The sequence below is a fragment of the Triturus cristatus genome, chromosome 4_2 (assembly GCF_964204655.1).
Source record: "Triturus cristatus chromosome 4_2, aTriCri1.1, whole genome shotgun sequence".
Classification (NCBI taxonomy): domain Eukaryota; kingdom Metazoa; phylum Chordata; class Amphibia; order Caudata; family Salamandridae; genus Triturus; species Triturus cristatus.
In genome coordinates, this window is record NC_140586.1 from 377,132,527 (window position 1) to 377,147,705 (window position 15,179).

The 15,179-nt window shown below is 53.1% G+C and overlaps 1 protein-coding gene across 1 annotated transcript in view; it reads right to left on the reverse strand.

The window, feature by feature from the left end:
* Positions 1 to 9,645, reverse strand: part of LHX9 (LIM homeobox 9) — a 62,716-nt gene extending 53,071 nt beyond the window's left edge. The window contains exon 1 of the mRNA XM_085601830.1: positions 9,515 to 9,645. The gene's annotated coding sequence lies outside the window, so the exon portion shown is untranslated. The remainder of the gene's footprint in view (positions 1 to 9,514) is intronic.
* Between the last annotated feature and the right edge of the window lie 5,534 nt (positions 9,646 to 15,179).

The following is a 15,179-nucleotide window of genomic DNA, read 5'->3' on the forward strand; positions in this document are numbered from 1 at the left end:
AGTGGGTATAAAATGTAACATTGGTACACAATTAGAACAAGGTGCTTCCTGTTTTCCATTATAATCACGTGACAATCATTATGTGAACTTTCTTTCTTCATTTTCCTTTGAGAAAGGCCTAAACATGTTGGGTACCTTCTTTAACATATAGCACTTTGCACTATGTGCATTTGCAAGTAATAAAAGGAGCTCAATTTTACCTCATCTTCTTTATTGGGAGGTTTTTGATTCTATTTTAATGTCTACTTCTCCTACATGTGCTGTTCTGCATTATTGCAATTTTATTTTGAAACTTTTTGAAGCTGAACTGCCATCTTTGCACTTATTGGAGCTTGTTGATGAAGACATTTGGAACCGCCAGATGTGAACTGCTTCTTTTGCCATGGCTTAGCTATCACATGTGCAGCATGTGCAGTGGCACCAGAGCCTAGTGAGGCAAAGGAACATTTGCGCCCCAATTATGGTTGTCTTTTACTAGCCAACAGGGGAGTACTGCACATTTTCCTTGCTTGCATTAGGTCCCAGGTACCTTTGCTTCCCTTCTCTAGACAATTTGAAGCCACAGTGGGGTCAACACCCAAGGCCATAAAAGGCTACACAAATAGAACAGTTTTCAGGAAAAAAAGGCAGCTGGAGCTTCCTGCAGGATCAAAGACAAACATCTTCAACCAGAACACTCTGGGCATGGAGGCCACAGGGGCATTTGGTGAAGTCTGGAGGCAACAGTCAATAACACAGTGTGGTCTCACTGCTCATGAATAAGGGTCATGTAAGATTCAATTTAGAGCTGTGTCCATACCTCCGAGGGTATAGTCTTTGAAGATAAACAGAATATATGACGTAGATGGACATTGGAACGTCTACTGTGATCTTGATGTTTCACATTCATACAAAAAACAAACCAAAGAGCCTGATGTTTGATGTAAGTACAAAGGATAGAGGAATATGAAGGGTTCCATTGGAGAGTGGTCTCCCGTGATAATGCAATGAACTCTATGTTTGAAGTTGTTTCTAGTCAAACAGAGAAGAAGCAAGTCTGCCCATTCCGTCCAACCCCCAGTATGCACAGTGAGTTCAGAAGAAGCTGATGGAATGTCTGTCACAGGTAGATCTAATGGTATCAGGGCACTGGCACTCCAAGTGTCCTACGAACTGACGGTGGATCCCGCTGGTCCATGCACTGACAACGGGGCCTATCTCAGAAACATTTAATGAAACCAGAAACTGACCCTGCAAGCTTCCTGTTACCTGACAAACTGACCACGCCAGGAAAAGATCTGATGAAGAAAGCAAATTGACGTCGCCAATGTCATGTAAACTGACTTGAGACTCCGCTGGTGAAGCAAGCTTCCAATATACTGAGGACGCGACCTATCTCAAAAAGATTTAATGAAATCAGTAAACTGACACTCCAAGTGACTCGTGACCTGCCTGCGGACCCTGTCACAAAAAGATCCAATGAAAAAGGTCAACTGGCACTGAAAGATTTCTCTGAACTGACTGCAGACCCTGCTGGCACTGCAAGCCTTCTATGTACTGAAGACTCAAAAGAGATCTAATGAAGCCAGTTAATTGGCACTGCAGGCGTCCAATGAACTGACAGCAGACCCGTCACAAAAAGATCCAATAAAAAATGTAAGCTGACTCTGAAAGTGCAATGTGAACTCTACAGGCCCTGGCGGTGCTGCACGCGTCCCATTCACTGAGGACTGGCCCTGTCTCATAAAGATTTAATACAACTAGTAAACTGGCCCTTTAGGTATCCCGTGAGTGGGCCCTGTCCGTTCTACAGGCTTCCCATGAATTGACAGCTCACCCTGTCAGAAAAAGATCCGATAAAATCAGTAAACTAGCTCTGTCAGTGTTCCACCTGGTCCCAATTGGCCACAGCACAGGAATTCGTGAACAATGGCACTGGAGGTATGCAGTGTACTGTCACACAAATGTCTGATACAAGAAGGGCTCTGCACCTGGCAGCACCCCCTATGCTGACTGAGGGCCCTGGCACCGAGGGATCTAATGAGACCAAGGCACCGGCACTGCTGGCGTCGCACGTACTGACAGCGGATCATGGCATGGCAAACTATACTCAAACTGACAGAAGACGCTGTCACAGAAAAAGTGAATGAATCCAAGACATTGACACTGACCAGTGGTCCATGTGCTGACGGTGGAGTCTGACTGCAATGCCACATGAGGGTGGGCAGGTAAAATTTGGGGCGAAGGGAAAAGAATCCCTGCCGAATCGTGCATATGAGGCAGAGTCAAGGATGTTTACAGATTACATAACTGCATGATGCAAACACAAAGAGATGATGGACGGAGCACTGAAACTTTTCAGACACTCACCCCAAGTCACAGATCTGGGTTGAATCCATCATCGTTCTTTAGCTCACTTCCCCACCTCAGTTCAGACCCAGCTATATGCAAATCAGTCTTGACCCTGTGCCTCATGGGTACTCTCCAGCCGAACTGCCAAGCCAGGTCTTCCCTGAATCGGAGGCAAGCATCGTGGGACCAGTTTCGGGGTAACACCCCTTATCAGCCAAGCTAGCTTGAATCCAGTGGCAAAGTGAACAAGGGACCCTACATAATTGCATGGGCATCAGAAGTCGGGCCCTGCTTGGAGGTAAATGTTCTACACTTGGCTGTGCAACACGGCACAGGGCCACAGAGAGATACAGTGCGTTTGGCTGAGTGCTGCAAACGACGGAGGAACTCTCATTAGCTCCCAGCTGCTCCCACAACTACAGCAACTGAGGAGCTGAGGGTAAGCGGTGCGTTCTAGATTAACTAATCCAGCTCTGCTCTGAATTGAGCTGGAAGCACCCTCTGAAGCGGTGAGTTCCTCGTCCACTCTGTCTGTTGTTGCTCTGATTCACTGCACATGTGCGAGAGGGCATCAGGTTCTTCTGGAAATGCAAAACCTGCACTTTATGCTCTTTTCTTTTAATCGAATTATTGCATCATGGCACAAAAGTATCAGTACTCTCCAACCGAACATGCTGTACTCTGTTGAGATGTCTGTGTACTATCCCTTCAGAAGTATTGCCCATGCATTTAAAAGTTGCATCCACTCACCAGGCCAAAGTCCGCACCTCCCGACGGGGTCGGACTAGGACAGAATATAGGCCACAGCACTAATCTAAAAGTAGACCCCATGAGTGAACTAGATAGGTAAAAAGGTGACCCACGTTTGCACTTTGGGGCAGTTTCGAACTTGTAAAGAAATGTATAAGTATGCGTGTACAAGTGTTTTGTATACGTATGCGTGTATAAGTGTTTTGTATAACTATAAGTGTGTAAGTGTTTTGTATACGTATGAATGTATATATGCATAAATGTTTTCCAAGGTATAGGAGATTGCATGCATTTGTGCTTGCAGCAAGCAATGTTTTTGATAATATATATGAAATCAACATCAAAAACCCACACACCAGACCATAAAACAGGCCCACTAACAGGCAAAAATCCGCCCCACACACTGACCTGTCAGACAAGCCCTCTGACCCCGTCTGATTTCCTTGTGAACCAGTCCGACCTTGCTTCCAGTTAAGAGTGAGAAGACCATACACTTTCCGACCCAGCCTTCTATTTTTCAATAGTATATATCACCTGACGCGGTTGAATGGATGGCAGTTTTTTTCCTGGAATATGTATCTTGTTGTAGAGTATGGCGACAAAGTAGGCCCACTTCCGGTGCTTGCAGTCTCGTGCTGTCTGCCCCATTCCTGCTGCGCACAAGGGGCACCATTTCGCTGCCGATATGCAAATGATTCTGCGAATATCTAATGCGACAGTGACATGTGAGAGGGTCGAGCTGCTCAATGCACAGAAGTACTTGCGAAGCATATGTAGTAGCAAGGGTGACCAACTGCCATGGGTGCAAATTCAGGACGGTGAGTGTAAAAATTCAGAACAAAGGGTCAAAATTCAGGACTAAAATTCAGGATATGAGGGCAAAATTCAGGACATGAGGTCAAAATTCAGGATATGAGGTCAAAATTGAGGACAAAAGGTAAGTTTTACAGACACATCACAAGAGGTCGCGCAATAGTATATAAGTAAGTAAATAGACAACCACTTAAGTACAAGCGAAAAGAAGTTTATATTAGATTGAGACAATTTGGTGCACTACTACTAGTAGCGTGGCGTGTAACGGTGAGGAGGGGCTGGCGCTGCGCCCTCACGACACGATCGAAGGGGTCCGTGGCAAACTCAGGGCAGCTATTTTGGTGAAATTTAAGAATTCTCCAAGCCCAAAGAAATGTTGTGAATTATCCTCTCAGTGTAAGCTAGGGGGCAGCCGATCTGAGGGTGCTGCTGAAGGTATAAAACTGGGACTTCCCTGAACCTAAGCTTTGTGAGGCTGAGCAAAGGTGCTGAGATAAGCCAGGTCTCGGTTAGAGCCTCACGTGGGCATGAAGCAGTCCTGGCACAGAACCTCGTACCCGTGGTTAGAAACGTCCATAGGTAGTGCCAGGATCCTAGGGGTTGTGGATGTCTCAGCCACAGTGCCAGGCTCCCAGGGGGTAAGAACAGGGCTTTAAGTGGGCCGGGTCTCACCGGTGCTGAGCACCAGCAGTTTTTTAAAGGGGGGCTCAAAACGGGTCTATATTGGGCTATGTTTTGTGCCCTGGCACAGGCGGTCCGCTTTTTTCCGGTCTGCAGAGAGTGCAGGCACATCCATGTGCGCGTGCTCACACTACTCACTTCTCACTAGTGGAGAAGTTACGGCATGACGTCATGCCAAGTGAGCGTTTTAGTGGAAGGGAAATCCTTTGAAGAGTCATTTTCTCTCTGAATTTCCCTTCTCTTTTTGAAACTCAGGAGCAGCAACATTGTTGTGGTGTCACCAGGACTTTAAGTGGAAGCTTTTTCAATATTATATACAAACCATAGTTGCTGCTTATTTATCTTATGCAACTAACAACCATTGACAAAGCCAATAGTCTGGATTTGTTGTAGGTAGGGTGTTACTTGTTGTATCATATATATAGATGCAATGACAGAAAAAGCAAAATACAAGTTGGGCAGCACACTATGCTAAGCACAGATTTTTAGCATATGTTTTTTAAGCCACGCCCTTAATTATATTGGCCACGCCCCTTTGAGAGACCCCCCTCCCCCAGTTTTTTCATCCCACTTACAGCCCTGGGTAAGAATGTCTCAGATGCAGCACCAGGCCCCTGGGGATCGAGTGACTCAGAATCTGTGTCAGGCCTCTAGGAATCAGTGACTCAGATGCAGTGCCAGGCCCCTAGGGATTGAGTGACTCAGACGCAGTGCCAGGCCTCTAGGGAATCAGTGACTCAGACGAAGTGCCAGGCCCCTATGGATTGAGTGACTCAGACGCAGTGCCAGGCCCCTATGGATTGAGTGACTCAGACGCATTGCCAGGTCCCCAGAGATCGAGTGACTCAGACGCAGTGCCAGGCCCCTATGGATCGAGTGACTCAGATGCAGTGCTAGCCTCTTAGGGATTGAGTGATTCAGACGTAGTGCTAGGCCCCTGGTGATTGCCTGACTCAAATGCAGTGCCAGGCCCCGAGGTATTGAGTGACAGATGCAGTGCCAGACCCCTAAGGATTGAATGACTCAGATGCAGTGCCAGGCCACTTGGATTGAGTGACTCAGAAGCAGTGCCAGGCCCCTAGGGATTGAGTGACAGACATAGTGCCAGACCCCTAGGGATTGAATGACTCAGATGCAGTGCCAGGCCTCTAGGGATTGTGTGACTCAGGCACAGTGCCAGGCCCCTATGGGGTGCCTGACTCAAATGTAGGTCCAGGTCCCTGGGAATGGGTGCCTGACTCAAACGCAGTGCCAGGCCTCTAGGGAATCAGTGACTCAGACGCAGTGCCAGGCCCCTGGGGATTACCTGACTCAAACGCAGTGCCAGGCCCCTAGGGATTGAGTGTCTCAGATGCAGTGCCAGGCCCGTAGGGATTGAGTGACTGAGATGCAGTGCCAGGCCTCTAGGGATTGCGTGACTCAGACGCAGTGCTAGGCCCCTAGGGGGTGCCTGACTCAAACGCAGTGCCAGACCTCTAGGGATTGCATGACTCAGATGCGATGCCAGGCCCCTGTGAATGGGTGCCTGACTCAAACGCAGTGCCAGGCCTCTAGGGAATCAGTGACTCAGATGCAGTGCCAGGCTCCTGGGGATTATCTGACTCAGACGCAGTGCCAGGCCCCTAAGGATTGAGTGACAGATGCAGTGCCAGATGCCTAGGGATTGAATGACTCAGATGCAGTGCCGGGCCTCTAGGGATTGCGTGACTCAGATGCGGTGCCAGTCCCCTAGGGGGTACCTGACTCAAACGCAGTGCCAGGCCTCTAGGGATTTTATAATAGACAACAGGAGCAAAACCCCATAAACCTCGTTGAGACTGGGGTAGTCTTGTTGTCCTTACTTTTTGTGATTTACAGGCCTCTAAGGAATCAGTGACTCAGACGCAGTGCCAGGCTCCTGGGGATGGGTGCCTGACTCAAACGCAGTGCCAAGCCTCTAGGGAATCAGTGACTCAGATGCAGTGCCAGGCCCCTGGGGATTACCTGACTCAGACGCAGTGCCAGGTCCCTAGGGATTGAGTGACAGACGCAGTGCCAAACCCCTAGGGATTGAATAACTTCGATGCAGTGCCAGGCCTCTAGGGTTTGGCTGACTGAGATGCAGTGCCAGGCCCCTTGGGATTGAGTGACAGACGTAGTGCCACACCCCTAGGGATTGAATGACTCAGATGCAGTGCCAGGCCCCTAGGGATCGAGTGACTCAGATGCACTGCCAGACCCCAAGGGTTTGAGTGACTCAGATGCAGTGCCAGGCTCCTAGAACTTAAATCAGGTCCGCGGACAGTAAGTACAGTCAAGGCAGGTGCCAAGTAAAAAGCATGGGCATTGTGCCAGGTTTGCCAGGTCCAGGCGCTAAGTTCAGCAGTGGAGCAATGCCCAGCTCCAACCAGCTATGTGCAGGCCAGACGCAGGCTGAGGTTGTTGGGTACTCAATGCCAGTCTTCTCTGGGCAGGCCTGGTGCTGAGACCACCGCACTCACAGTGCCAGCCTAGGGTCAATGGCGTACTCTCAAGGGGCGTTGGTGCGCAGGGGTGGGTAATGACGCTTGTCCGTACTCGATGCCACGCTGCATAGGGCTGAGCACTCTGTTGAGCCTAGACTCTAAACAAGTCCATATATGAGCTATATCCTGATTCCATACCAAGCTCTTTGAGAACAGTCTGGGGCCCGCCCAATCTAGGGCAAGTGCCAGTCTCCCGTTCCCGTGGGTTCGGATCAGCCCAAGCTTAAAGCCAGGGCAGCTCCACTGCGACTGGGCAGTCACTCCGGCAGAAATTCGACAAAAGACTCGCCATGCCCGGATGAGTGTCCAGACCAACTCACTCCCGGCTCTTTGAGGATGGATGGTCAGTCCAGCCCTTACTCAGAACCAGGCTTCTGTCGACTGGCTGCTATGACTAACCCCTACTCAAAGACACACTCTTTCAGGATGTGTACTCTGTTCAGCCCCGGGTCAATGCCAGCCTGCCATTACCGAGTGCTCAGTGAAGCTCGGACTCTGTGCCAGGCGTCCATAAACTCGGCACGGAGACCAGCGAATACTTAACGACAGGTTTCAATGCCCTATGCGCTGAGGCAGGCTGGCACTGAGTGCCAGGCTCCTGGAGACTGAATGTTCAGTCCATCCAGCGCTCAGTGCCAGGCTGCCAGTGGCTGTACTGAGACTACCCTAGTCTCTGTGCCAGGTTCTCCGATAGTTCAGCCGGACCAGAACTACAGGGCACCTCTTCCGGCTCAAAGTGCTGTCCAGCCCGGACTCGATGCCAGGCTCACATCAGCTGGGCAAGGAGACACATTCAGGCCCAGTGCCAGGCTCCCCGGGCTGGCACACCGCCACTTCTGCACACGGCAGGAAGTAGCACAAAACTCTGCCATCCATGCCAAGGCTCTGACAGAAGCAGGGCGGAATAAAAGATACGTTTCAGGGTACATTCACACCCCTTCTGCAGTCGCTGCTCGTGTGAGCAGGTCACACTGTTCACTATTTACAACAACTACACGTCCAGCCAACCCTTGCTCTTCGAATATACGTAATAATGCTGTGTTGTCATAACAATTAAACCTGTGTGTGCGTTTGCAGTTGTTCATTTGTTTCAGTCAGTAATTCATAGATTTGCATTAGCCTTACTGAGATGTCATTTTATATTTCACAATTCACTAGCCATGTACAAGTGTGTGTTTGCATATATGCGACACGAAGCCCCGCAAATGGCAGAAGGGCGCTATGCAAATCCTGGTGACAGAACACAAACATACATAAACATATATGTGAATATATATAAACCTGTGTGTGTGTGTGCGTGTGTACGCTTGTGTTTTATGTAGAGAGAGAAAGAGATTATAAGAATTTGCTTAATGTGTAAAATGTTTTTCTGGTGACGTATAAACGTTTGTAAACATGTCATTACCAGATACAAATATTCATTTTATTTTAAATATTGCCTACAAAAATGTAGACTTTTCATCAAACGAGATCCGCTGTAGAATTTTGAATAAAGCCGTGACATTCCTGTTAGTTGCAATATCTATGTACCTACATCTACCTATATCTATATGTATGTGTGTGTGGCTAGATATATATCGTGTACGCTTAAATCATACGCGGAAACACGTGTTCAAATCCTCCAGTGAAAGTCACATTTTAAATAACGAAGATGAACTCGAATTATTTGTAAAGATGTGTAAGGTAGCGCGTGACCATCCGTGATAGCCACGCACACCTGTGTGGCGTGCACGAGAACGATATTTTTATTGACAGCTATTATTGCCGCGCCCGCCTGTTCCCGCAGGTAAAGCCGCCCATCTGCCTGCCTCCGTCCTTCAAGGGGATACAAACTACAAAGTGAGGCGCCTGGAGCCGCCAGCGGGGGCCAAGCAGCCGGCGGGAAACCCCAACACACCCGATTAAAGAGGCAAGGCATGGGGTGACTGTGCCCCGAGAATCCCCCTGGCCCCAATCTTCTATTTGCGTGCCACTATGATAGGGTTATTTTATTCCAGAAGTCTACGATATTATCCTAAAAAATATAAAATATGAAAAAAAACTGTCATTTTTTAAGGAAAACACACAAGGCAAAAGAAGCCTTGCCGACACCCCCTCTAGCCCGAATTTAGAGATAATAAGATGAATGGATTTCTCACGTTAAGAGCGGGTTCTGTCTTGAAATCAGCAGCCTGTAGGAAGAGACTGCACACAGGGGGTTCCAGGGCGCATCCTAGGAAGCTGGCACCGGCCGGGACTTTGGGCAAAAATGGGCAAGTTGGTGATGGTCCTATCTCGGGGACGGAGGCAGGTGAACGAATTCAAACGAGTGCGAGAGAATACCCCGGAAATGGTGGGTTTTAAAAACGAAAAGGAACTGGTGCTCCCCTCAGGGTCCCTCGTCCCCCGCGGAAGGATGCCCGGGGCGCGGCAGGGGGCGGCGGGGGGCTTCTTACCTTGGCACCGGGCGGCTTCCAGGAGCGCGCGGACGGGGCTCTGGTGGAGAGGGGATACAGCGCTCCTGCCACAGGGTGGACGGCTCGTGTGCTGCTGGCAGACAGCCTCGGCGGTAATTAAAATAAACAGGCTGCAGTGTGCACCCCCTCCTACCAGCCCCCCTTCTCTCGCCTTCCGCACTCTCTGCCACTATACGTTCCCAGCTCTCCTCCCACCCCCTCTCTTCATGTCATCGGATGATCTGCCATACCCCCCCCCCCCCCTCCTTGATATACCTCTGCCTCTCTCTCTCTCTAGGTGTGCCCCCAGCTTCATTCATTGCCCATCAACCCCGCCTCCCTTCCCCCATCACCCCCCCCCCCACGTGCACGTAAGGTTTGGAGGAGAGTCAGAGACAAACACAGAACTCTGTCTGCTGGGGGCTCTTCAGCCGTTGGGTGCAGGGAATGGGTTACAGGCAAGGGCTGCCCCTGGAAAGCTGGCCTCCCGCCTTGGGATGCAGGGTATGAAGGAGGGGCAATGGTTGCCTCTGGACCATGGCCTCCGGCCTCGGGATGCAAGGGATAAAGGATGGGTAAGGGCTGTCCCTGGAGAGCTGGCCTCCTGCCTCGGGATGCATGGGACCGGGTACCAGCAAAGGCTGCCCCTTGAGAGGTGGTCTCCGGCCTCGGGATGCAGGGGATAAAGAAGAGGTAAGGACTGACCCTGTAGAGATGATCTCCGGCCTCGGGATGCAGGAGATGTTTTATAAGCAAGGGCTGTACCCGGAAAGATGGCCTGCAACCTCGGGATGCAGAGGACAAAAGAGAGGCGAGGGCTCCCCATGGAGCGAAGGCCTCAGGCCCCAGGATGCAGGGGATGAAGGAGAAGCAAGGGCTGCCCGTGGAGCATGGCCTCAGGCCTCGGGATGCAGGGGATGAAGGAGAGGCAAGGGCTGCCCCTGGAGCGATGGCCTCCGGCCTCAGGGGATGAAGGAGTGGCGAGGGCTCCCCATAGAGCGAAGGCCTCAGGCCCCGGGATACAGGGGATGAAGGAGAGGCAAGGGCTGCCCGTGGAGCGATGACCTCAGACCTCGGGATGCAGGGGATGAAGGAGAAGCAAGGACTGACCCTGTAGAGATGATCTCCGGCCTCGGGATGCAGGAGATGTTTTATAAGCAAGGGCTGTACCCGGAAAGATGGCCTGCAACCTCGGGATGCAGAGGACAAAAGAGAGGCGAGGGCTCCCCATGGAGCGAAGGCCTCAGGCCCCAGGATGCAGGGGATGAAGGAGAGGCAAGGGCTGCCCGTGGAGCATGGCCTCAGGCCTCGGGATGCAGGGGATGAAGGAGAGGCAAGGGCTGCCCCTGGAGCGATGACCTCAGACCTCGGGATGCAGGGGATGAAGGAGAAGCAAGGGCTGCCCCTGGAGCGATGATCTCCGGCCTCGGGATGCAGGGGATGAAGGAACGGCAAGGGCTGCCCCTGGAGCGATGGCCTCAGGTCCCGGGATAAAGGGGATGAAGGAGAGGCAAGGGCTGCCCCTGGAGCGGTGGCCTCAGGTCTCGGGATGCAGGGGATGAAGGAGAGGCAAGGGCGCCCCCTGAAGCAATGGCCTCAGGTCCCGGGATACAGGGGATGAAGGTGAGGCAAGGGCTGCCCCTGGAGCAATGGCCTCAGGTCCCGGGATAAAGGGGATGAAGGAGAGGCAAGGGCTGCCCCTGGAGCGGTGGCCTCAGGTCTCGGGATGCAGGGGATGAAGGAGAGGCAAGGGCGCCCCCTGAAGCAATGGCCTCAGGTCCCGGGATACAGGGGATGAAGGAGAGGCAAGGGCTGCCCCTGGAGCGATGGCCTCAGGTCCCGGGATAAAGGGGATGAAGGAGAGGCAAGGGCTGCCCCTGGAGCGGTGGCCTCAGGCCACGGGATGCAGGGGGTGAAGGAGAGGCAAGGGCGCCCCCTGAAGCGATGGCCTCAGGCCTCGGGATGCAGGGGATGAAGGAGAGGCAAGGGATGCCCCTGGAGCGTGGCCTCAGGCCTCGGGATGCAGGGGGTGAAGGAGAGGCAAGGGCGCCCCCTGAAGCGATGGCCTCAGGCCTCGGGATGCAGAGGATGGAGGAGAGGCAAGGGCTGCCCCTGGAGCGATGGCCTCAGGTCCCGGGATAAAGGGGATGAAGGAGAGGCAAGGGCTGCCCCTGGAGCGGTGGCCTCAGGCCTCGGGATGAAGGGGGCGAGGGAGAGGCAAGGGCTGCCCCTGGAGCGGTGGCCTCAGGCCTCGGGATGCAGGGGGTGAAGGAGAGGCAAGGGCGCCCCCTGAAGCGATGGCCTCAGGTCCCGGGATACAGGGGGTGAAGGAGAGGCAAGGGCTGCCCCCTGGAACGATGGCCAACGGCCTCGGGATGCAGGGGATGAAGGAGAGGCAATGGCTGCGCCTGGAGCGATGGCCTCAGGCCTCGGGATGAAGGGAACGAGGGAGAGGCAAGGGCTGCCCCTGGAGCGGTGGGATGCAGGGGATGAAGGCGAGGCAAGGGCTGCCCCTGGAGCGGTGGCCTCGGGATGCAGGGGATGAAGGAGAGGCAAGGGCGCCCCCTGAAGCAATGGCCTCAGGTCCCAGGATACAGGGGATGAAGGTGAGGCAAGGGCTGCGCCTGGACGATGGCCTCAGGCCTCGGGATGAAGGGAACGAGGGAGAGGCAAGGGCTGCCCCTGGAGCGGTGGCCTCAGGCCTCGGGATGCAGGGGATGAAGGAGAGGCAAGGGCGCCCCCTGAAGCAATGGCCTCAGGTCCCGGGATACAGGGGATGAAGGTGAGGCAAGGGCTGCCCCCTGGAACGATGGCCAACGGCCTCGGGATGCAGGGGATGAAGGAGAGGCAAGGGCTGCGCCTGGAGCGATGGCCTCAGGCCTCGGGATGAAGGGAACGAGGGAGAGGCAAGGGCTGCGCCTGGAGCGATGGCCTCAGGCCTCGGGATGAAGGGAACGAGGTAGAGGCAAGGGCTGCCCCTGGAGCGGTGGGATGCAGGGGATGAAGGCGGGGCAAGGGCTGCCCCTGGAGCGGTGGCCTCGGGATACAGGGGATGAAGGTGAGGCAAGGGCTGCGCCTGGAGCGATGGCCTCAGGCCTCGGGATGAAGGGAACGATGGAGAGGCAAGGGCTGCCCCTGGAGCGGTGGCCTCAGGCCTCGGGATGAAGGGAACGATGGAGAGGCAAGGGCTGCCCCTGGAGAGATGGCCTCGGCATGCAAGGGATGAAGGAGAGACAAGGGCTGCCCCTTGAGAGATGGCCTCCGGATGCAGGGGATGCGGTACAAGCAAAGGCTGCCCCTGGGGAGCACGAAATGCTGATCCCACTTTGCGGAATAACGTAAGGGGCCCTCAGCCCCCCCATATCTCAAAGATATTCACAGACATTAGGCTGAATGGGGGCTCCGTGGAGCCTGGGGCCCCACTCCTCCAGCATAGCAGGCACTGCAGAGGCCTGGATTACGCACCTCTATGTGGCCCCACTGTGCGGGGCTGGGGCGAGCCAAGGCCTGACCCTTGGGCGGCTTTCTCTGGTACCAGGGTGCGGGGAGGGGAGGAGAGGCGAGGAAAGGCACTGGGCCCCTCGGAGGGATGCGGGCGTCTCAAAGGTCGCGACAAAGAGGAAATGGCAGCTCCTGAAGAGACGAGTCTCTAGCCCGTGCTCACAGTGCTCAAGTAACCAATAGTGTGTGCATACCGGCACGCGCCCGTAACCAGCCCGTTAGAAAATGTGCTTAGAAGACGGCGACACCACAAATATCTGTGAGAAGCCCCGAACGTAACATAAACCCAGAATAGGCCTTAAGTCAGAGCTCTGGCTGCCCCGTGCTCATTTGAGCTGCTAACTGGACTTGCCATCAGGGGAGAAGCTTCCAATGAGGCAGCAGGTGCAGCGGCACCGGGGCCCAATGGCCTGCGAAGCCCACTCAACCCTAATTATTGCTGCATGCCATAATACTTCACACAGCCGCTTAGGGCCAGGTTCATTCCCTGCACCAGGGTCCATGATGCACTGGCTAGCACTTACTGCCTGGCATGGTCCCAGGATGCCCCCAACAGGTGTGCATTGGGAAGCAGGAGTTTAGATTGTACACGGCACAGGATTGAAAGGCGGGCACAGATTCGGGCACGTCGTCAGTATAGCAGTCGCGCCGGTCCCCCACATCCGTTGAGAGGCTGGACGCGCCGCACACAGTAGTGACGCGGCGCCCCGGACTCGCCTAGCCCTCTGGTGATTGGCTAAGGTGGGCGTGGGCCGGAAGCACTTAGGAGTGCTTCTGGGTCACAAGTCCGGTCAACATGGGGCAGGTCTCTCAGGGAACTCCAGGGGCAGTTACAGTTGGTAGGCTGGAACGGTACGGGGGAAGGGAAGTCTCGCTTCCAGTAGGCTGGTTGGCCAATTCTCTCACGCGCATGCCCTAAGGGCACAAGGACGCATAACTGCAAGGGCCCCTTTATGGAGTTAAGGTTGAGGGCGTAGGGGGGGCCTGGGGGAGGTATCCATCTGGTAAGCTGGGCCCCCTGCACAAGGTCACTTCGGTAGGAAGTGGGGACCCAGCTTGATCTGGATGTGGGGCCGCCAGTCATTGACCTTGCCATAGGCTCTAACAAGGATACGCAGACGCTTAGCTTACAATAGGAATGGCTTGTATTAGAAGCATGTTAAGGTTAGCCAATTGACAACTTGTACCTATCAATGTAATGGACTTTATGCATATTGTGTACATAATGTAAATATTAATTTTAATGTTTGATTATTTTATGTAATAAAATACGTCCGGGGTTTATGACCCCTAATCCAAACAGTTGTGGTGTTTGAATAGCTTGCCTTTGGGGAAAGGGGCCGACGAGCCCCATGGGAGCCGGGAGGGTCACCACCCCAAGGGGTTTTTGCTTAAAGAGAGGAGGGGGATTAAACAGAACCAGACCATATTGGAAGGCCGAAGGAGGGAGGGGCACATAGGTTCAGAACTTGAGTTGCTGGACCTGTTAGCTCGGGAGGCAGTTTATTCACTGAGAGTGAACATTAATTCGGAAAAGCACTTATACGCGAGATAGAGCGAGGGAAATGGGAAACGGAGACAGGGGGTAGAAAGCTAGAGATGGGAGGATAGCAAGTGGCAACAGACGAACTACCCTGGTAGCATCAAGTAGTGAACGATGCTTCCCTGACAATGACAATTATGCCATTTTTAGAGCGAATTGGGTTAGATTGTTTTCCTCAGAGGCGTTCCTGAATATATTTCATGTTTTTAAAGTTAAACCAGATTGGTCGCACACTGCTACACCTACCAGTCGTGTTCCCCCAATGAAAATGGTCCCTGAAGGTCAGCGTCGGCGGATACACCTATGCTCGAGTGTGAATGCAAGTATGCGTGGCGTGTGCCATCCCTGGACACGTGTTTCGAGGTAGTTGCCTCTCGTCAGCAGGGAGTAGGAAAATGTGTGGGGTTGCTGTGTAAGCTGCTAAAATCGTTATCAGGTCTAGTACCTCTCGTAGCGCGCAGGTGCGTAACCATGAGTCCGTCGACTCCACCGGCTCAAGGGAGCCTGAATATAAAGTTAAACCAGATTGGTCGCACACTGCTACACCTACCAGTCGTGTTCCCCCAATGAAAATGGTCCCTGAAGGTCAGCTTCGCTACGAGAGGTACAGACCTGATATGA